Source organism: Anabrus simplex, chromosome 3 (genome assembly GCF_040414725.1).
Source record: "Anabrus simplex isolate iqAnaSimp1 chromosome 3, ASM4041472v1, whole genome shotgun sequence".
Taxonomy (NCBI): Eukaryota; Metazoa; Arthropoda; class Insecta; order Orthoptera; family Tettigoniidae; genus Anabrus; species Anabrus simplex.
Genome location: NC_090267.1, coordinates 38,231,353 through 38,254,826, shown reverse-complemented (window position 1 = coordinate 38,254,826; position 23,474 = coordinate 38,231,353). Strand labels below are relative to the sequence as shown.

At 40.4% G+C, this 23,474-nt stretch overlaps 1 non-coding gene across 1 annotated transcript; it reads right to left on the bottom strand.

Moving 5' to 3' along the window:
* Positions 1-6,854: 6,854 nt before the first annotated feature.
* Positions 6,855-6,961, bottom strand: LOC136867543 (U6 spliceosomal RNA). The gene has a single exon (XR_010859733.2). It is a non-coding gene; the product is annotated as a U6 spliceosomal RNA (small nuclear RNA).
* Between the last annotated feature and the right edge of the window lie 16,513 nt (positions 6,962-23,474).

Here is a 23,474-nt window from a genome sequence, read left to right as displayed (position 1 = left end):
TCAGAAGAGGAATAGGAAAGGATTCGGGAGGAAGCGCAAGAGAACCAGAACCAGGTAAAGGGCTGGCCCTTCGCGCGGCAGAAGTCTTGCAACGTTCAATTACCAACATAAACCAGTGTTTCTTATATGGGAACTTAACAAACCAAACCCTGAGACATCCCCGAAGGGCATGGGACTACCAAGCGAAAAGATCTGCATATTACGAGGCGTTGTGTGGTCGGTATGAAGAATCCTCCCGGCCGTTGGCTTTCAACACCGAACGGCCGGCGTTACATCGGCACGAATTATGACTATCAAGTTATACTGATAAGTTTCACCAAGAGGAAAAAGCTTCTCAGTTTTCATTACTGAGTTGATGGAGTGATTACTGTAAGTATCTGGATGCTAATATAACGAACGATCTTCGCTAGGGTAATCCCATTAACGGGATTGTAAATAAAGGTTACAGATCGCTTCGTATAGTCATGAGAGTATTTAAAGGTTGTATTAAATATGAAAAACAGAAGGCGTATAAGTCACTGGTAAGACCCAAATTAAAATGTGGTTCCGGTGTATGGGACTCTCAAAAGGATTACGTGATATGAGAACTCGAAGAGATCCAAAGGAAAGCAGGACGATTTGTTCTGGGTGATTTGCGACAAAACAGTATTGTTATGAAATTGTTGTAAACTTTGGGCTGGGAAGACTTGTGAGTAAGGAGGCGAGCTGTTCGACTAAGCGGTATATTCCGAACTGTCAGTGGAGAGAAAGCGTGGAATTACGTTAGTAGCCGAATATGTTCGAGCGGAGCTTTTAAAGTTTTTTTTACAAGTTCTTTACGTCACACCGACACAGACAGGTCTTATGGCGACGATGAGACAAAAAAGGGCTAGTAGTGGGAAGGAAGCAGCCGTGGTCTTAATGAAGGTTCAGCCTGGTGTGAAAATGGGAAACGACGGAAAATCACCTTCAAGGCTGACGCCAGTGTGGTTCGAACCCACTATCTTCCGAAAACTGGATATTGACCGCACTTAAGCGACTGCATCTATCGAACTCGGTAGCTTTAAAAAGTAGGAAAGGTCATATTGTGAAGGTAAATTTGGAATTCAAGAGGAAAACTTGGAGCAAATATTGATTTATAGGAATTAGTGATTTGAATAATTTATCAAGAGGGATGCTCGATCCAACTTGTTTGAAACGAAGAAAAGAATAGGTAAGCAATTGATAGAGTGTCTGACACGTGGGCGACTGCCCTTAATGCTGACCGGTGGCGACTGGTAAAATGATTTATTAAATTCGATGACTGAGATTGAATTCTAAAGTAAAAATGAAAACAAAGAAGGAATCAATCCAATGTACTGTACTGATAAGAAGTTGCGTGGATCCGGGTTACGAGGTGCGAGCAGTAAGCATGTCTGCCACGCACGCGCCGATCTCAAGTCTCAAGGCCTGACAATAAAGACCTGTTCCACCTGCTGTCTCTCTTGCGAACTGAAGCGCTGTCGTGAAGCTTCAGAGTGGTAGAGCAATTGTGCTTTAGTTACACATTTCCTCATCCATTTCTGTAATCGGATTGATGTTAGGTGCTCGAGGAACCATACCTACATTTTTTGTCAACATCTGCAACACCTTTGGGCTGAAATAACATCGCGATTACCACACTCAAGAAGTCTATCATGATCTTCAAGAACCATGCTTGCGGACCTCAAATAGATGTTTGACGTGCCTCACTCGATTGTCTGCATTTGGCATCGTGCGATCACATTTTCTATTGTACCCACGTCCATTATTGTTGTTAAGGTACTCTTTGTCTTTGGGCAACCTGCAGCTGTTGCAGGAAGATTGTATAATAATAATGTATAATGAACAGTTTGATAATTAATATACCCATTGATTTAGAGAGCTCGCGTTGTCTGACACGACTAGTGTTTTTAGTACTGTATCTGTTACTCGTGCCGCGAATTCTCGTCAGACTCAGATAGTACATTGGACTGTTAATTATGACTAGAGCCCGGGTGTTGATGCAGTAATAGGTTAGAATGCAAACTAATTTGTCGAGTAGGAGGTGTGGTCTAGCCCGTTCGTTCGTAAAGTAATGAGAATAACATAACTTTCAGGGGGTTCAAGGAGGACGAGCCCCTAATTTTTATACAAACCACATAACAGTATTGTTAACCGGGTTAGGATAAACTTGTTACACTCACGAGTAATTTTGTATTCTAAACTATTAACGCATCAACTTCCGGGCCCTAATCATGACGTTTCAAGCCCATGAAGTGAGACAGAACAAATAAGAAAAGACTTATAGTCCCGGATCTAGATGGCATTGCTAGTTCTTTAAATACAACAATTGAAGTAACCTTTCTGCAATGACGCAGAGCCGTAATAAAGAGTCGTGACAGCTCTGCTTTAAGAGCACTTTTGTTACTTCATTAAAATGCTTTTGAGGCTAATTCTCTCCGTGCCACGCCAGCTACTACTTGATTTGTGGTTGTGAGCAGGATTGTTGGTCCGCAATACACTCATTCCTCTACAAGTCACCTGTATTTTATCCAGCAAAACAAAGTGCAGCTATTTGCTCTTTTGTTATATATGTCGCCCTTTCTTCTCTAGCTATTAGGGCAGGACCAACATCTTTGGGGTTCCAAAAATTTCATTTTTAATCTTGCTTTTTCATGGAATATGAAATACCCTTTTTTGAATCAGTTATGGAATTTTTTCTTCGCTATGACCTAAAGAGTGCAGGGATGTCATTCACCTCAGCCTTTTATATTCTAGAAACTTTCCAGCCCTTGAGTGAGCTTGTTTCCTCTAAAACGTGTTTTCCACACCTGTTTTTCTCTGATAACTCACGGAGATTTAAATATAATCAAAATTTTGTACCCTTCTGCAGTATGTAGAGAGGAACTACGTGTAGTAGAAATGAAGCTGCCGGGCTGAGTGGCTCAGGCGGTTGAGGCGCTGGCCTTCTGAACCCAACTTGGCAGGTTAAATCCTAGCTTAGTCCGGTGGTATTTGAAGGTGCTCAAATACGTCAGCCTCGTATCGGTAGATTTACTGGAACGTAAAAGAACTCCTGCGGGACTAAATTCCTGTACCTCGGCGTCTCGGAAAACCGTAAAAGTAGTTTGTGGGACGTAAAGAAAATAATTATTATTAGAAATGAAGCTCTTTCTTTTAAAGTTTAATTTTTTAAAATGATGTATATTTGATCAGCATTTGAGTGCTTAAAAACAACTCGCTAAAAATAATATTTGTAATAATTCACTTATTTTACTAGGACTTGTAGATACAAAAATTATAAATAGATTTTAAGAAGAATAATTGAAAAATATTGATATTCATAAATGTTAATTTATAGGAAGGGGAGTTAGGGATAAAGGTCGGTAATTCAAAAACTGAGCCGGTGAAACAGTTTTGTTATCTCGCTTGCAATGTTACCATGAGGTGAAGATAAGAACCGCCATAGCGAAGAATGTCTTTCGATGCAAAAAAAAGCATGGAATAGGCAGTAAACATTGAAGCAAGGAAGGCATTTGCGAAGAACTTTCCTTGTCTGGGATGTAAGACGTGACACGACAGACGGTGATTGCAAGCAACGGAGATATGAATCTGGAGGAGAATGACCCTAACAAGCTCGACACAGAAACACCCAAGTAGATGGAAAAGGAAGTCTCATTAAACAGATCGAATGAAGGAAGGAAGGAAGGAAGGAAGGAAGGAAGGAATCCAAAAACCGTGAGTCATATTTTTAGATTTGACGATTTCATTCGCAACATCTTCGAAGGAAAAGTTGTTCGCAAGCGGGGAAGAGGACGATCCAGAATGATCTGTGGTTCTTATTTAGAGTTAAAACGAACTACTCAAGACAAAACACTGAGGTTGCCTTTAGAGAATGAACAAATTATTATTTTTATTATTATAATATCTTCGTTATGCTCGACTAAGGAGCTCGATTGGACGTACTTAGCTGATGTTGCCTTTTTTCTCTCCCAAACTCTCTTCGTCTTCTCGCTGTGGCTTTTGTTGCGATCTTCTGGCCAGGTTTTGTTGGTGGTAGTGCTTGGATGCTGTAAGGCGATGATTGTCGTCTAATTTTATGAACTTAGATCTGTCTAACACAATGGCAAGTGTGACGATTGTTTCTTTAAGATCTTTTACAACTTCCAGCAGCCAAGTGTTATTGACTTTCATTGCTAGGGCAAGGTTTAGAATTCTTTTCGCCAATCTCTGATTACTCATTCTGAGAACATGTCCGTAAAAATTCGGACGTCTTTTGCTAAATGTGTCTGAGATTTTCTGAGTGTGTTCGTGCAGGTCATGAGATTTCCCTAACATCCAGATTCCCCCTGTACGAACTGGTACAAAATGTTCATTAATGTTTTTCTTTTTTACTTTTCAAAATCTTTAATCAATGATTTGTCTCCAATCATCAGGTATCTTGATGCAAATAGTGCTTCAGACTTGATTACAGTGTTGTAATGCTTTAATCTTGCATTTCAGGATATGGATTTGTTATCATTACTTGAGCTAGGCATAACTGAAATACTCTATGTGTGTATGTATCCATCTACATATCTATTGTATATTACGTAGTGGGCGGTTTGAACGATTGTTCCACAATCCGTGGTCAGGAGCCCAGTCCGAACAAATTATTAGAAGCACTTGCCTCCATCCGTTAGTCAGCTTGCACCTTCAGGTAGGGGCTATTGATTTTTCATCAACCAATTTATATACAGTAATTACATGAGTCGCTGTGAGTGCTTATTACTCATTCAACTGTAAATAAGTAATAAATTTCATTTTATTATTGTTATAATGGGACGTTACCCGTCTGCCTCTGAAAATAAATTAATCATGGTAAGGCATTGTACAGGCAGCCGGTCGACCTCATACGACGATGGAGAAGCACACTGCTCCATTTCTTGTGCTTCCTGCTGTGGCTGTTGAGGTCCGCACAAGAGGAACAATTTAGTTAGTTGAAGTTTGACGGGACCTGCACAAAAGCCGCTCTCTGTTTACGTCTGAGATCACTGTTCTCGTCCTCTCTTCTCTATGGAATCTGTTAAGCACAAGAAACCGCCGGCAGCCGTAGACTCAGTACTTTCCCACCAACTAGAATTTATGTCAGCCAGCATCAAGGATTTCTTGCAAGCAACTTTGAAACGAAACCGCGGTCTTCCAACAGACCTCGCACCTTTTGGGCTTCGGTGTTGGGTGCAGATCCATGCTCTCACAAACCTGAGTCGCCAGTACCTGAGCAGTTTATGAGTACTGGAGATTTTTACACGGTGCAGGACCTTAGTGTTCAGAATTCTGTCTCTCCATGAGATCTACTGTAGACAATCTTTCTAAGACAGTGGAGATCAAAACTGTTCGGTATCTTCTCGTGCATGGTAAAGGTAATCAAAAGCTTCTCTGCGATAGTAACACCTCCCTTTTATTCTGGGTGCGAGAATACACTTAAGATGTCTGAAAAAATACTACCAGGACTGTCATAGAAGCAGTGGCAGTGACTGGGAATTAGAAGAGGGGGGGAAGAAACACGATAGAAATAAAAAGTACAGGCATTGTGCACGATGTAGTGGGGGGATGGGGGAAGACAACAAAATTGAAAATAAATGAGTAAAGTTGCTCTCCGAGCGAATTTTGGCAGAGAAGTAAGTGTTGACAGTTTACAAACTCAACTGCAGTGATAGTAGATTTTAGAGATTTTGATTCTATACTATACGATAAAACTTTCACCACAAGAACAATTATATTACAAATGTACAGAAGGACGGCATTATTTACAATGAAACGCCATTTAGTATTTTACTACACAGTAAGAAAGTAACATGACTAGATATAACTACACAGACACATTGATTGATTGATTGATTGATTGATTGATTGATTGATTGATTGATTGATTGATTGATTGATTGATTGATTGATTGATTGATTGAAACTGCCAGACTGACGAATGCACGCGGCATGACTTTGACAAAAATACTCATGTCTCCCTTCCTCCAAGCATATGCTAAAAGTGCGATTAATATCCGATGGCACAAACCTTCGCGAAGCCCCGAGCTTGAAGAGGAAAATGGGGGAAGGAAGGTGGTGGGGATGTGACTACTGCTGAGCTATTTGGAGCAAAATAAAGCCTTGTCACAATAACGTAGTCGCCAGGAGCCGATGTAAGCATTCCTCCCCTCACATTCACACTACAGAACATGGACTCGCAACTAAGGTTTTGTGCCATTGGCTAGTAATCGCGCTTGTACACGCTGCTGCGCGAGTCTCCACTACTTGCTGTAGCAGTGTACGAATCCGCTGCGTCGAATAACGTTTTGTGTGTATTTACGGTAAGTAATATTTAAAGAAATTAGAGGAAATACTTAGGTGATAGACAACAGGGTGGCTGTCGCCCTCGCCCCCACTAATTGACGGTACAGCACAGAAGAATACTCAGAGCGAAAGTTAGGACCGTCGTAAGAACACCAGTGTCTTGAAAGAGGCCAATATCACACGCATTGAAACGGTGATCATTAAGCATCAACTTCGATAGCTGGTCAAACACCCGCATGCCTAACAAACAGCTTCCAAAGCAGGTGATGGTTTTTATATGAAAGAATAGACGAGCTAAGATGAAAGGACAGTAGAATGACGTTCTAAAGTCTAAAATGAATAAAAAAATTGACGTTTATGTACCTTGTTACAGACATTCGCACTTCGCACTTGTAGATTTTCTCCGTTATACCGCCGAAGCGAGTACAGGAAGAGGTAGTGAAAGTCGCCGTGTGGATGGGACTATTCAGAATGCGAATGTCAGAACCAGTGTTTCATACAGTAAGCTTGTAAGTGGAACCCTACGGCTTCGGACCACCCAAAAAAATAATGTGGAACTCTTCTCGATTTTGCGTGTCATGCTTGCGCAGGGGCCATGCTAAACTTCTCTGCATCGTTCCAATTTTAGTACAGGTACCGCCGAAGCCGAAACACGGGACTGCGGATATGAACTCGCTTCCTCGTCCTCTAAGCCCATTATGCTATGCACTTCCGTGTAGCAGAGAAAAAGAACGAGTACGAAGTTTTTCCATATTTTTACTGTCGTAACCTTGTCAGTGTTTTACGATCTCATAGTTTATTTAACTTCAATAGAAAGGGGAAAAAAGGCATGCGATTTTTTGGAATTCTGATGAAGTCCGGATGTTTACGCACTAACAGGTTAGAATGAAAACTAATTTGTCTTATAGGACGTGTCGTCTAGCTCGTTCGTCCGTAATGTAACGAGTGTAACATAACTTTCAGGGGTATTAAGAGGCCGACCCCTAATGTTTATGCAAACTACACAACATGCTTGTTGACCGGATCACCTGCACGCTTCGCTATTTTCACATCTGAGCTCTTGTCTTCATTTACTAAACTCGCAAAGAATTGTCTTCCACTGCGTATCAGGTGAAGAATGGAGTTTGGTGATGTTTGCGAGAGAATCACTTAGGGACTTGCAGTGTTGACGTACTCTTCTCTCGATGGCGAGCACTCCCCCATGAACAAGACAAAAAACTTATATTTCTTTTACCGTCAGGCCATGCTGCAACATCTTTATCCACATCGAAAGATGGTATTGAGCAGTAGAAGAGGAAATCAGGGCATCGAAGAATGATTTATGTAGTAGTACGATTTAGAGGAAGAAAATTGCACACAACAGTTGTACACGCTAGGCCTACGTCGTACTAAGTTGGAAACGTAACTTATTAAATAATATTCTAGTTAACGTGGCTATTTATTCCGTAAATTAAATATTGTAAAATTACGCACGTGTAGGTTTATTCATTATTTTTTCTGCTTCACCAGAATTGTGATTTAATCCATCAGTGATTTGACGAAAATATTTAATCGAAATATTGCCGATTCTTGATCTGGTCAATCAGTAGAATGTTAGATATTTACGTATATATTATGTACACTATATTATAGATAGTTTATATTTCTTATGTGTTTACTTATTAATCATGTTTTTGTTTGGGTTATCCAAGGATTAGTTTGTTGAAAATTTAATTCTAACCTATCCTGCGTTAAACTTTTCATTTCTACGTAACTACTATATTATCCATGCACTCTACTCTGTCGTATGCATGCCTTGGTCTACCCCTTCCGTTCTTACCACATACACTTCCCTCAAAATCTAACTGAAGAAGTCCAGGATGTATTTAGATGTGTCCTATGTATTCTGGTAAAATTTCGCCATCATTCTCGTCTCACCAATTAGATTATCTCTTCATTCGTAATTCGATCTTCCCATCTTAATTACAACATTCTTTTGTAGCATCACGTTTCATTCTCTTTCTTGCTGAGCTAGTTGGTATCCATGTTTCGCTTCTATACAGCGGTGCGCCTCACACGAAAGTCTTCAAAAGCACCTTTCTAATTCCTATATGAATGCTCGAAGTGAGCAAATTTCTTTTCTTAAGAAAGGCCTTCCTTCCTTGTGCTAGGCTGCATTTTATATCCTCCTTATTTTTGCCAACGTTAGTTACCCGAGTAACAATATTAATCTATTTCCTTTAAGACTTCATTTCCTAATCTTTCATGTCCTGCATCACCTGACTTTGTTCGACTGCACTCCATTACTTTTGTTTTGGGCTTAGTTATTTTCGTCTCGCACTCCTTCTCCAAGACTGCCCATGCCATTCAGCAATTTCTCCAGATCTTCCGCAGACACAGGTAAATATGAGATTAAGTGTAGACCAGTAAAAGTGTTCCTAACTATGGGAGGCAAAATAAATAATCATCCCTCTATCCCTTACAACGCGTATATAAACTGAGAATATGTTAAACTATTGTATATTATGCAACAAGCCTACAATGGCAATAATTCAGGCACGAGTATGTTTGTAAAAAGGAACGAAGCATACAACTGTTTCTGTTCGACGAAAATTATAACTCTATATTTTCAAATATTCATATATTTCTGTCGAGATGTCGCTTAAGAGTTGAGTTTACTGAACAGAGCGCAGAGCACATGCGCTGAGTTATTGATTTTCCGTGAGTGGATCAGAGACCTTGACAATGTCATATGTTTTCAATGCTTTGATAGAAGGTTATCATAACCTAGCTTTATTTCAAATGCAAATCGTCTATTGTACAGTTGGTGAAGTGAATTTGCGGGAATGTGTGATGTGGTTGTGCAATATTGGAAGCAGAAGGTGCATTGATGTTAATATGTGTGTTCGACATGTTTGATTTTGGAAAGAAGTGCAAAGCTACTGTGTTGAGCGCAGGTACGATGCTATCATTACCTAATTGGTCAAACAGTTGTATCATAATGAAAATCTGAACTCTATTGGTGAAGAACCTGTATCATAATAAAACTTGAACTATAATGAGCCTTATTAAGATTCCGTTTTCTGGCATATAATATTTATATTCCGGCATCGTCGAACATAAATATAATTATTTATTAATACTTTTCTAACTGCGTCTGTCTACTTGCCGTGGCATTGTGTACCCTGCTTTCAAAGAAGAATTTGAAATTTTTCAACCGTAAGGCCTTCCTTCACCATCTGTCGATATCTACTTTCAATTGGGAACTGCTGGGATTTCGATTAATCGAAGATTGAATGCCGCTCCCTTGTAGACTTACCATTCATTCCCTCTCGAACTTTTCACGGCTGCTCTCCCGTTTTAAAAGCTCCAGGAGAATAGCATCAGGAAGCAATCCACTTAAAATCCCAGCTTTTTTCAACAAGCATTTATATTTGCTGTGCGCTGATAATTAAGCGAACTACATGGTTCATTGCGACAGTAAATGCAGTAACATGAGTCCACAAACAAACATAAATCTTTGACAAAATACGTTACGGTCGTTTGGTAGTGGATCCACGGACTTCCTGATCACTAGAGCCCGGATTTTTATGGATTAATAGGTTAGAATGCAAACTTACTGAAGCGAGTAAGAAGTATAGTCTACCTTCACAACGAATATGCTGCGGACTTTGCATAAACATTAGGGGTACTGCCCATCAGACCCCCTATCATTTTTGCTACTCTTGCTACATTGTTGAAGAGCGGGTGGCCTGCACTTCCTACTAACCAAATTAGTTTGCAGTCTAACCTGTCACTGCATAACAATCCGTGCTTTACTGATCACTATAATGTAGCCGAGTAGGTTGGCGATGCGGCGGCAAGTGGATTTGAATCCCACCGCCCGCAGCCCCGAAAATGGTTTTTCGTGGTTTCCCATTTTCACACGATGCAAATACTGGTGCTGTACCCTTATTGAGTGGCGCAGTGCCAGGAGACTAAGCGTCATCGCGGCTAATTTTTACATTTTCAGAGTAATGAGTGGAATGAATTGTATTCTGTCTATGCCACTTATAACTAACTATTTCTGTAACGTGCTGCCACCAGTGAGCAAGTCTAGCAATAAAAAGACGATTGTGATGTGTGAGCAATATATGACAAAGTTCTGAGATGGTGATATTGCTGTACATGAGACTTCACCGGTATCCGACTGCTAGCGACGATGATAGGATATACCAGATGGAAGAAAATAACTCTACTAAAGAATCAGGTATGTCCGATGTTTTTACACAGGAAAAATGTTTGACTGTCATTGCATCAACATAAACGGAAGAAACCTCATTCCCACGTCACTCACATGGACAGCAGCGTGTTCTATTCCTGAAAACGACTCTAGAATAAGATCTTTAACAGGAAAACATCTATCGCAGGACAACAAGTGCAATGGTTTCAGATTCGGCACATTTTTCACCATAAGCTCACAGCTTTCTAAAACTTTCAAGAACTTGTTCCAGTGACCGTTGAACTGAGTAAGAGAACAGTTGGTCGTCCAAGTGGTTATAAGGACACAACCCCACTCTTGTATCCTCAAGGCCACAGGATATCAGCTACGAAAAAGACTGACCTATTGGAGCTATTCATAATCAGTTCTACAGAAACCTGGCAAGAGAGGAGGCAACAGCTCATCAGGATGAAGAGGGCATGTACTGTACTGTTTAATTCCTGTGATAGTGTATGTGAAACTGTCCAAGGAACAAAAAATCTCCCCTTTGCCTTTACACCCTAAAACATGCTGACTGTCAGAGGGCACATTATAGTTATTTCTTTGAAAACAAAATTAGTTGAATTTATACTACTGATACGCATATTAACGTAAGATTTACTTTGGAATACTTACCATTATATATGCGAATTTCTCATTGCCCAGATGCTTCAATAAATGAAGTTTAAAGCTGCTACAATTTCAAGTCCTTTATTGACTTTATGCTTCATTTACTCAAAATGTGGCATATGGTACTTTAGTCACGTCTGGCACGGAGCCCTCCAATTAAGGCCACGGCCGATACCTTCTGATTCAAGTGTAATGAACTGGTATAACTTGGAACAATTCTCTAAATCCATGGGTAAATATTGAAAATATCGACATCGATTAGTAGGTATTATTATTATTATTATTATTATTATTATTATTATTATTATTATTTGTGAGGTGTGGCTATGAAGTTGTTTACGTCTATTATCATCATCATCATTATTATTATTATCATTATTATTATTATTATTGTTATTATTACTTGTGAGGTGTGGCTATGAAGTTGTTTACGTCTATTATTATTATTATTATTATTATTATTATTATTATTATTATTATTATTATTATTATTTACGTAGTTATGTACGGACTTCATTTGGTATGAATCGTGGTTGTGTCATTTAATATTTGTGTGTTGTATGATCTGTCTTGAGTAACAAAACATCTGAGGTTATGTCACGATACGTCTGCTATATGTAAATTAATAAGAATTTATTTAACGTAAGAACACGTAATTAATAATATATAATTTATTATTGCCTGTAAATATGACGTATAAATTCGATGGAATGCTGTGCAACACAGGATAAGATTCAAGAACAATACACCTCCGTCACTAGGGTTTTACAGAACGTTCTATTTATTTGCGCATAGGTTATTGAAGGCTCGAGAAGATACGAGAAAGTATGTTGTGTCCTCTAGAAGCCTGGCCAGGCAAGGTATATAAAGGACCGTCTTGGGAGTTGAGTTGAGTTGTGAATGAAAGTCGTTAGCCGAGTGTGTGAAATCATGTTGTGATTTTGTTGTGTTGATAATTGGTTGACACACTGATTGGTTGACATGCTAATGTGGCAGTCTTCTTCTTCTTCTTCTTCTTCTTCTTCTTCGAGTCAAGTGTAAATAAAACTGTGTACACAGTTGACAGCATCTCCTGTGTGCGTCTTTGTGAATATGATTCTTCACAATTCTATCCCTTTCCCATCCATCCGTCGCCGAAAACTTTGTACGAGTTAGTGCGACGTTACACAAGTAGCATTATAATGTGTTGTGCAAAGTTAAAATTATAAAGACGCACACACGAAATGCTGTCAATTGTGTACAGTTTTATTTACAAATTATACACACACACACTGATAAGCTGCCATCTTGAACAAAACACTGCTACGAATAAGAAGAAGACTGCTATATTGGCATGTCAACCGTTTACTAACTCAACAATATCACAACATGAGTTCACCAACTCTGCTAATAACTTCCGCTACAAGTCTCGCTAACAACTCAGCTCCAACTTTCAAGACTGCCTCTTTGTATACATTGATACATTGCCTGACCAGGCTTCTAGAAGAGTATGACACAACATGTTTTCTCGTAATTTCTAGACTCTCCAATAACCTATTCACAAATGGATCTAATGTTATGTAACTCTCTAGTGACAAAGATACGTTTTTCTGTTGTGTTGCACAGCGTCACATCGGAGTTATACATCATATTTACAGGTAATAATAAATTACACACTATTAATTACGTGTTCTTACATTTAAATAAACTCTTACTAATATGCATACAGCAGACTTGTCGTGACATAACCTCATATGTCTTGTTAAACAAGACAAAAATAATAAACGATACGACCACGATTTATACCAAATTAAGTCCGTGCATAATTAATAATAATAATAATAATAATAATAATAATAATAATAATAATAATAATAATAATAATAATAATAATAGACGTAGATGACTTCATAACCACAATCCCCACTATTTTTAAAGGTTTTTACAAAAGGATTTACATTCCCAAGAAGATATTTCCTGTTGTGCAGAGCCACGGCTCTGCCGTTTTTTGAGCTACAATATAAATGAGTAAAATGTTACAAGTGGTTTTCAAAATTGGGATACGAGTTGTCATTAAATGAGCGGGCATATTCTAACTCCTTAGACTAGAGATATTTCCAATTATCCCTAAGACGTTACAGTAGATGCACAGGGTGGTTGCAAAGAACTTGAACCAGGTATATGCGCGTTATAGGATTGGTCATACTGATACAAATTTGAAAAACGAAAATTGATTTGTCGCGCCGTTGTTACCTTATTAGCATCTTAATGAGATCACTTTGGGAGTGAAATCAAAGAGGTTTGACGAGGCGATGTTGCTAAATCTGTTTGTGACTTATAGCTGGTTTGAGTTCCAAGCAGAGAAATCAGCATCAAACACAAAAAACACCGTGAGTGTCATCGTAGAGTACTTGCTATGGTGCAATCCTGGCAACTCGAAGGTCCGTGTTTCAATCCCTCCCCGGGCGATTGGTATTCTAAAGTCAATCTTAAGCCACGTTCAGATTCAGCAACACCGCCTAACAAAGTCGCCGCGAAGCTACCTGATTGGCTAACTCCCGCAGCTGATAAAATGACAACGGTGGGAGATATTAAATTAATATTTTAAACTATTTATCAGTATGACCAACCCTCTAATGCTCATTTACCCGGCACACGTTGTTTATAACCACCCTGTATAGTCACTAACCAGCTAGAGTGAGGATATTATCACTTCGGCTCTGTGTAACCAAGACCATCACCACCTGCTTCGCAGACATTAGCTGAAAACACTCATGTTTTTAGCTAGTTTCTAATCCAGGGCCCCTCAGAATGTCACGCGTGCAAACCGAGGCGCAGAGGTTCTGTGCACAGTGCATCGGTTCGATTCGGCTCGGTTCGGACCAGCGTTTTGTCTCGGGGCGACTCGGCTAAGCTTGGCTAAGCTCGACTCAACTCTGCCCGGGTGGTGGAGCGCTTCAAAGCAAGTAAGGAAGGGGAAGACAGGCGGCTAAAAGGGGCCCCAGGAGCTCTTAACTTGGGAGCGTGTGTTGGCGACCATGGCGCCCTTTGCTGAGTCCTGGCATTGCTACCACTTACTTGTGCGAGGCTCCTCACTTTCATCTATCCTATCCAACCTCCCTTAGTTAAATCTTGGTCTTTTCCGACCTCGACGGTTTTAGGTTTGCGAATCCTAGGGAGTCCTCCATTTTAGAGACCCTGGTCACCCATGACTTTGTTTGATCGATACCTGCATTTTTCGAACTTTTGTACCCCTACCATGTTTTCCCTCTTATTAGCGTTAATAGAGGACGGTTTCCCTGTTTTACACCCTCTTAATAAAATAATCACCACCACCACCACCACTCCTACTAGTATTCACTCAGATTAGTTCACAGCTATGGAAGAACTCACGCTGAAAGTACTATTTTAAAGGAATTGTTACCTAAAGAGAAAATACACCCTTCGTGCGAAAAATATACATGTTGGGAAATAAGGGATTGGCTTACAGCTATGGCATTTATAAACCTCGAACACTTTACAAAATCCCACAACATGAAAACTAACAGAGATATCAACAAGAAACCAGCTGATATAAATAGAAAAACATACAAGCTTTTGAAAGTGACAATACTGCATTTTACCAGTTACTGTCGTAGAATCTCGGCCAGCATCCCCTTTCTGGCTTATAGAGCGTTGTTTGCAGCATGCGTGGATCTGAGTTACGTTCGCTTTAGTTATAGGAAGGACGTCAGTATTAACTGTCGGAGTAAGCTGTTGAAATAGGAAAGTCTCGAGATGTTGTGGAGAAGATAAATCAGAAAAGTAATTCCCAGAAAGATGCTGTCAGCCAACAAGAACCGTGGAGATGCACTTAGAGCGCCTGTAGCGAACTTGTTCAGATAGAGGGAAACAAATTTCAGTGCTCCTACACGACAGATAATGGGCTTGCGGGAAGATATTAATGAAAAAAAATCACAAAGAGAATAGCATTAGTATTGAAATGCGTCCAAGTGACTGATATAAAGAAGGTAAAATCAGGCACATTAAAGTAAGCGGGAGCAGGTAAATTGGGTTGTTTGTGGATTTGAGGGATCTAAGTTACATCCCGCGAAGTATGTGCCAATTATTTTAACAACCTAACTAGATATCAGATGTTCTGAATTCACCCTTTAGCAAAACGGAGAAGAGATATCATGAATAAGGGAACGTTTCTATAGAATCAATTGGCTACTTTTCAACAGGAACATCTTTCAGGATTCCAGTTTGTAAAGACTTCTGCATTTAAACACCCTACAGTATAAGTCAAATGTAACCTAACAAATTTTAAATGTTTTGCGCATACATCTTAACATCATACTGAATGAGAGAAACATTTTAACAACACCAACAACACCAAAAGTTGTTTGTGTTAATGTCTTCCTAATGAGGATACTTTCTTGTTACAATTCACTATGGTATTCTCGACACACTCAGTTTATACATGTATAACTCACCATAAAATGTAACTCCTAAATACTACACCATATTGTTATAAATAATAAACAAAATTAATTAATGCACATGGACACTTCTCATTCTTAATATCACGGCATGTAATTTAAGGGACCATTAAAAAAAATCTGCTTTACGTCGCATCGACACAGATAGGTCTTATCGCGACGAGGGATACGAAAGGAGTAGGAATGGAAATGAAATGCCCGTGGTCTTCATTAAGGTACAGGTCGAGCTTTTTCCAGGTGTAAAAATGGGAAATCCCGGAACCATCTTCAGGGCTGCTGACAGTGGGGTTTGAATCCATTATCTCCGGAATGCAACCTCACAGCTGCGTAACCCTAACCGTATCTTATGGTCGCCGATGTAAGCAGTCTAGAGGTATACATCAGTATTAATATTAACATAATAAGCTACAGGACTCCCATCATCATCATCATCATCATCATCATCACAGACATTCACTCTCTGATGAGTGTAACGAATATATTCCTAGTGCTTCATCGGTGTTGATTGCAACGAGTACAATGACTTCGGCGAGGTGGTGAGTGTGGTCCCACCGTCGCCTGTCCTGATAATGGTGTTCCGTGGGTTTTTTCTCCTCACTAAGGCGAATGCCGAGGCGGTTCTTTTTATAAGCCACGGCTGCTCCGCTCTCACCTTCTTTCCACCTCAAATCCCCGCAACACATCTCCTGGACTGAGAAAGGGCATCAGCCGTCTAGGAGGTCCGTCGTATCCCATCAGAGTGCGGAAGAAAACATGGTAGATCGAGTTCAACACGTATACGACAAAATCAATCAGTGAACTGTTGAAAAAACTGAGGTGCGAGGAAGTATATATTGTGCATCAAAACCTCTTCTTCTCTCCCTGTTTTCTCTTCTCAAGTGATACAGTAGTCTAAGCCAGAGCGCTGTGCATCGAAAAAAAGCGAACAGAATTTCGTTTGGTTCGTCCACCTCCGTAGTCAGCGTACTTTCCTTTCAAAGGGTCCATGGTTTGATTCTGTCCGGGTTAAGGATTTTAACTGCGTAAGGTTAATTCTTATAGTTTGGAGACTGGTTGTTTCTGAGTGTTCTCTTTACAAGTGCTTTACGTCGCACCGACACAGATAGGTCTTATTGCGACGATGGGAGAGGAAAGGGTAAGAGTTGGAAGGAAGCCGCCATGGCCTTAATTAAGGTACAGCCCCAGCACCTGCCTGGTCTTAAAATGGTAAATCACGGAAAACTCTCTTCTGGGCTGCCGACAGTGGGGTTTGACCCCACTATCTCCCAAATACTGGATACTGGGCTGACTTAATTTCTGATTGCTCTAGATGCAACACACCACTCCACAGACAACCACATAAACACGCAATAGTGATTACATATATCTACATGGGGTTGCGTCGGGAAGGGCATCCTGCCATAAAACTGGCCAATCAACACTAATCCCTGGCACAATAATTTGAGAAGAGGGCCCAGAATATAATAATAATAATAATAATAATAATAATAATAATAATAATAATAATAATAATAATAATAATAATAATAATAATGTTATTGGTATTACGCCCCACGAACAACTTTTATGACTGCAAAAGCCGAGGTGCTATAAGTTTGTTACTTTACGTACCGTTAAAACTACCGACACGAAGTGAGCCAGTATCAATCAATGAATCAACCAGTCATTAATGATCTGCATTTAGGGCTGTCGTTCAGATGGTAGATTCCCTATAATTGTTTACTTAGCTTTTTCTTAAACATCTTCAAAGAACTTGGCAATTTATCGAACTTTTCCCTTGATAATTCATTCAAATCTCTTACTTCTCGTAATATAAATGAATACTTACCCCGATTTGTCCTCTTAAATTCAAACTTTATCTTCATACTATGACTTTTCCTATTTTGAAAAACTCCACTCAAGCTGAAAGGTCTAGTTATTTCACGCCATCTCTCCACTGACAGCTCGAAACATACCACATAGTCTAGCATCTCTTCTCCTTACTCCCAAGTCTTCCCAGCACAAAGTTTGCAGCATTCTCGTATCACTGCTCCTTTGTCGGGAATCACCCAGAACAAACCGTGGTGCTTTACTTTGATGTTTTTCCAGCGACTATCCCAACTTGGGCTCAGAAAGCCAGCGCTTTAACCTTCTGAGCCACTCAGCGTGGCGCCAGGAAGTATGAGAATAATAATAATATTCATTTAATTTTGGTCACAAGGAGAAATACTGAAATGGAATGTACACAGTTGTGTAGGGACATGACAGTAGTTGCAGATTAAATCACGGCGACATTGATTACGTGCCCTGACCTGGAACTGTATCATTTTTATTACACTGTGCATAATAAAGGATGTTACAATGGAGAGAATAATTGCATACATTTATTTGAATAATACTGTTCAAATTTAAATCTCTCCTGACAGTTAAATGAATCATAGCACACCGCACTGCTTCATTAATATCTAACTGGACTACATTCGCTAGGGGGCACCACGCTTCACTCCAAATTGAGTGCATGAATTATTGTGTGTGTGTGCGCAGTGCGTCATTCACGTGCTGCAGTGACTTCGTCATGCATACGTAGCGCACAGTCGTCGAGATAATGAGGATGAATTCAGCCATTGTTCATAGTGGCTTGAACGATAAGAAGAGGGGGTTATGGATATTAGGGTATTTAGGGTTTGAAGTTATGGATATTAGGATATTTAGGATTTGAAGTAAGGACGTAAAGAACAGGAAGTTATGGATATTAGGGTATTTAGAGTTTAAAGTAAGGATGTAATGAACAGGAAGTTATGGATATTAGGGTATTTAGGGATGTTAAGAAGAGGAAGTTATGGATATTACGGTATGTAAGGTTTGAAGTAAGGATGTAAAGAACAAGACGTTATGGATATTTAGGGTTTGAAGTAAGGATGGCAAGAAGAGGAAAATTATGGATGTTAGGGTAGTTAGGGTTTGAAGTAAGGATGTCAAGAAGAGAAAGTTATGGATATTAGGGTATTTAAGGTTTGAAGTAAGGATGTAAATAACAGGAAGTTATGGATATTAGGGTATTTAGGCTTTGAAGTAAGGATGCCAAGAAGAGAAAGTTATGCGTGTTAGGGTAATTAGGGTTTGAAGTAAGGATATAAAGCCAGTCCCGCGGTGTAGGGGTAGAGTGCCTGCCTCTTACCCGGAGACTCCCGGTTCGATCCCCGGCCAGGTCAGGGATTTTTACCTGCATCTGAGGGCTGGTTCGAGGTCCACTCAGGCTACGTGATTACAATTCAGGTGCTATCTGGGGATAAGACAACAGCCCCGGTCTAGAAACGACCGAGAGGATCCGTCGTGCTGACCACACGACATCTCGTAATCTGCAGGCCTTCGGGATGAGCAGCGGTCGCTTGATAGGCCATGGACCTTCGGGGGCTGCTGCGCCATGGGGTTTGGTATGGTTTAGTAAGGATATAATGAACAGGAAGTTATGGATGTTAGGGTATTTAGGCTTTGAAGAAAGGATGTGAAGAAAGGGGAGTATAAATCTCTGGTAAGATTGCAGCGCATGGGACCCACACCAGAATTATTTGATACGAGGACTGAGAGCAGCACGATTTGTTCTGGGTGATTTTCGACCAAAGATTGTTGTTACGAAAATGTTGCAAAGTTTGGACTGGGAAGAATTGGGAGTGAGGAGACGAGCCATCTGAAGGCGAGAAATTACACTAGTAAACGAAAAAGTTTGAGTGAAGCTTTTAAAAGTTGGAAAGTGGCTCAGACGGTTGAGGCGTTGGCCTTCTGAGCCCAGCTTGCTAGGGTCGATCCTGGCTCAGTCAGTTAACATTGGAAGTTGCTCAAATACGTCATCCACATGTCGGTAGATTTACTGGCACGTAAAAGAACTCCTGCAGGACAAAAGTCCAGCATCACAGCGTCGCCGAAAACCGTCAAAAATATGTTAACATATTTAGTGGGCCGTAAAACGAATAACAAGAGAAAAAATCAAACTCAAAACCCATCGCGCAACAGCCCCGAAGGGCCATGGCCTACCAAGCGACCGCTGCTCTGCCCGAAGGCCTACAGATTACGAGGTGTCGTGTGGTCAGCAAGACGGATCCTCTCGGCCGTTATTCTTGGATTTCGGGACCGGGAAAATCAAGAGAAATGTTCGACAAATTTCGAATTTCTTTGAAATCGTTTTTTTTTTTTTTTTTGCTAGTTGCTTTACGTTGCACCGACACAGATAGGTCTTATGGCGACGATGGGACAGGAAAGGGCTAGGAGTGGGAAGGAAGCGGCCGTGGCCTTAATTAAGGTACAGCCCCAGCATTTGCCTGGTGTGAAAATGGGAAACCACGGAAAACCATCTTCAGGGCTGCCGACAGTGGGGTTCGAACCTACTGTCTCCCGAATACTGGATACTGACCACACTTAAGCGACTGCAGCTATCGAGCTCGGTTTGAAATCATTTAAGAAAATACTAGGCGAAGAATGTATAGGGAATCTGCCACCTAGGCGGCAGTGCTAAATGGAGATCATTAATGATTGATTGATTGATTGATTGATTGATTGATTGATTGATTGATTGATTTGCCCAAACACAACTCGCTCGGTGGGAGAAAGATGATGATAATAATAATAATAATATTGAGCGAATTGGCCATGCGGTTAAGGTCACGCAGCTGTGACCTAGCGTTCGGGAGATAGTGGGTTCGAACCCCATTCTCGGCAGCCCTGAAGATGGTTTTCCGTTGTTTCCCATTTCCACTCCAGGCAAATGCTGGGAATGTACCTTAATTGAGGCCACGGCCGTTTCGTTCCCACTCCTAGCCCTTTCCTATCCCATTGTCACCACGACACCTATCTGTTTCCGTGCGACGTAAAGCAAAGCGTATGAATAATAATATTAGTTTTACGTCACACTAACTAGTTCTACGGTTTCCGGACACGCCGAGGTGCCAGAATTTCGTCCCTGGAAGTTCTATTACGTGCGTGTAAATCTACCGATAAGGAGCTCACGTACCTTTCATCATCAACGAGCTGAGTCAGGAATGAACCTGCCACCTTGGGCTCAGAAAGCCAGCACCTTAACCATCCGAGCTAATCAACCCGGTCGGGCATGAAGTCAGTCACAATGTTAAGATAATGACGCCTTGCAATGTAAGGACATTTAGTATGTTCTGCTCTGATTTGATTAATATATCTGGCTACAAAAGCTCATTGAGGCATTAATACACACAGTCTTTACCTATATAAAGGGAAACAGATATTCTTATATCCTCATAATTTAAGTTGCAAATCCATGCCCTTTAAAATGTGAAAGATCTGAGTGTTGCCTTCTTTTTTAGAATATTCTCAGGTTGATGGATCATTTAGAACGTTTCACAGCATATTCTGTATTAAATGTAATTAAGTTCCATAGATTAAAACTTTTCCATCACAGGCAGTTGTTTCTCTACAATGAGAGAACGTAGAATGCTGTTCCTTTGTTTAAGAATTCTCAAAGCAAATTGAAGAGCAACATCAAAGAGAAAATAATATCGAATGGGAGCCAACTGGAGGAAGCATTTCTACAGTCGACAGATAGGCGGTGCCACCATCTGAAAGAGAAATGTGTAATGTCAAACTGACGAGATTATTTTCATAGGCATTTGTAACGTTTGCTAGAGAGGAAATACAAAATTACAGCTGACGTATCATATGACTGTAGAATGGAGAGACACATACATCTCGCCTCCTTCCGTAATTGTACTGCGTTTGTAAATTACTGTAATTATTATACGCTCGTAATTCTAAAGGACGGGTGATGTTTGTTGTTCTTCCGTGTGTGACATTAACTTCTGTAACTCAGGTGAATGTTTACACAGTACAAAGGAAACTGGCGCTAGCAGAAACTTTGGTTAAAGTTCTCACAATTTCCTTGTTAAGGAACGGAGACTCAAACGTTAAGCAGCAACACACACCGACTGGTTTGGCGACCAATAGCACAAGGAGGGAAACCTGAAGGTTACCTTCCTGATTACTACGGGATAAAACAGTAAAAGTGCCAAGAATACAACAATAGGTTTTTATAAAGTGATGAACATAAAAATAATCATCGCACACATTCCTGAAAGAAGCTGCACAAGAGTAAAGTATGTTGCAGTACGTCCTCAGGACAGGGGTGAAATAAGCAACCTCCAATAGCTCGCCTCCACGAAGAGGGAATCATGATGGTCATCTTCTGATCAATTGAAGAAGCAGCAAGACAGGTGTCGAATAGACATTAAGACGTTCGCATGAAGTAGTGATCTTATACGTAAGTCATCACGAAACACACAGTGGTAAGAAGACTCCGCAAAAATTCTGAGAAACTACGCAACAATGAAATGTGTACAGGTATGCATTCACAAAGAAGGAAACTCAATGTCAACTCTCCCTAGGGAAAAATTGAACAAGTGTCAAGAATGTAATAATTTTAGGCGAATTGTTGATCTCGAAAAACACAATCGTATCCACTTGGAGGTGAGGCTCACAAATGCACAACATGCGGTAATACGTTATTGCGAAACAATCTAGGAAATCACCTATTTATAATAATACTCCTCAGGACCTGTTCACTTGATGAGTTGAGCTGAGCACTGTCCCTGCATTGCAGAAGGCCATAGCCCTTAGGGGATTTAAAAGGCTATTTAATTATTTATTTATTCATTTATTTATTTATTTATTTACTTTAGCAGATGACTCATATACGGCTGTCTGTGGTAGGTTCGCCTATCGGCCAGTAGCAGGCATGCTTGCCTCGTAAAAGACAGACTCCGCGTGGAGTCCAGTGCATAAGTAAAATGCTTTTTTTTTTTTTTTTTTTTGCTAGTCGCTTTACGTCGCACCGACACGGATAGGTCTTACATCAACGATGGGATAGGAAAGGCTTAGGAATGGGAAGGAAACGCTGTGGCCTTAATTAAGGTACAGCACCAGCATTTGCCTGTGTGAACATGGGAAACCACGGAAAACCATCTTCAGGGCTGCCAACAGTGGGATTCGAATCCACTATCTCCCGGATGCGAGCTCACAGCTGCGCGCCACTATCCGCACGGCCAATTCGCCCGGTATTAGTAAAATGTATTATTATTATTATTATTATTATTATTATTATTATTATTATTATTATTATTATTATTAATATCATGGATTGAATTCGTGAATAGTAGTGTTGAAAAAGGATTTTGACCGACTCATTGGCCGAATGGTCAGCGTTGAGGCCTTCGGTCCAAAGGGTCCAGGCTTCGATCCCCGGCGGGGTCGGGGATTATATTCGCCTCTGATTATTTTTTCTTGCCCGGGGACTGGGAGTTTATTTTTGTCCCAACACTTTCCTCTTCATATTCACACAACACACTACACAACCAACCACAACAGAATCATGCAATAGTGATTACATACCTTTATATAGGGCTGGCGTCAGAAAGGGCATCCCGCCGTAAAACAGGGCCAAATACCATGTGGGATACAGTTCCCACCCGTGACTCCACAGGTGTGGGAAAAATGGGTAGAAAAAGGAGGCAGGAGAAGAAGACGTGTAGGAAAAGTATTTTAAAAAAGAGTAGGTTAGAATGCAAACGTATGTAACCAAGGCGCAATTGTCTTCTACCCGCACAACGGTTCTGCAGTGAGATTTGCATACCTATTAGCGATCTGAACTATCAGAACCCCTAAAATGTATGCAACTCACCTACATATCTGTAGAGCGGTTAGATCATACTTGCGCCTTGTTCAAATACGTTTGCATTCTAGCCTGTTAGTAACTAAAACTCCTTTCCCTAGAGATAACAGCTCATTTTCTCGACTCGGTCTTTCGAAAAGTTGATTACCCTCGTCCCAAGTAAAATAAATCACTGGAAATATGAAGTAAA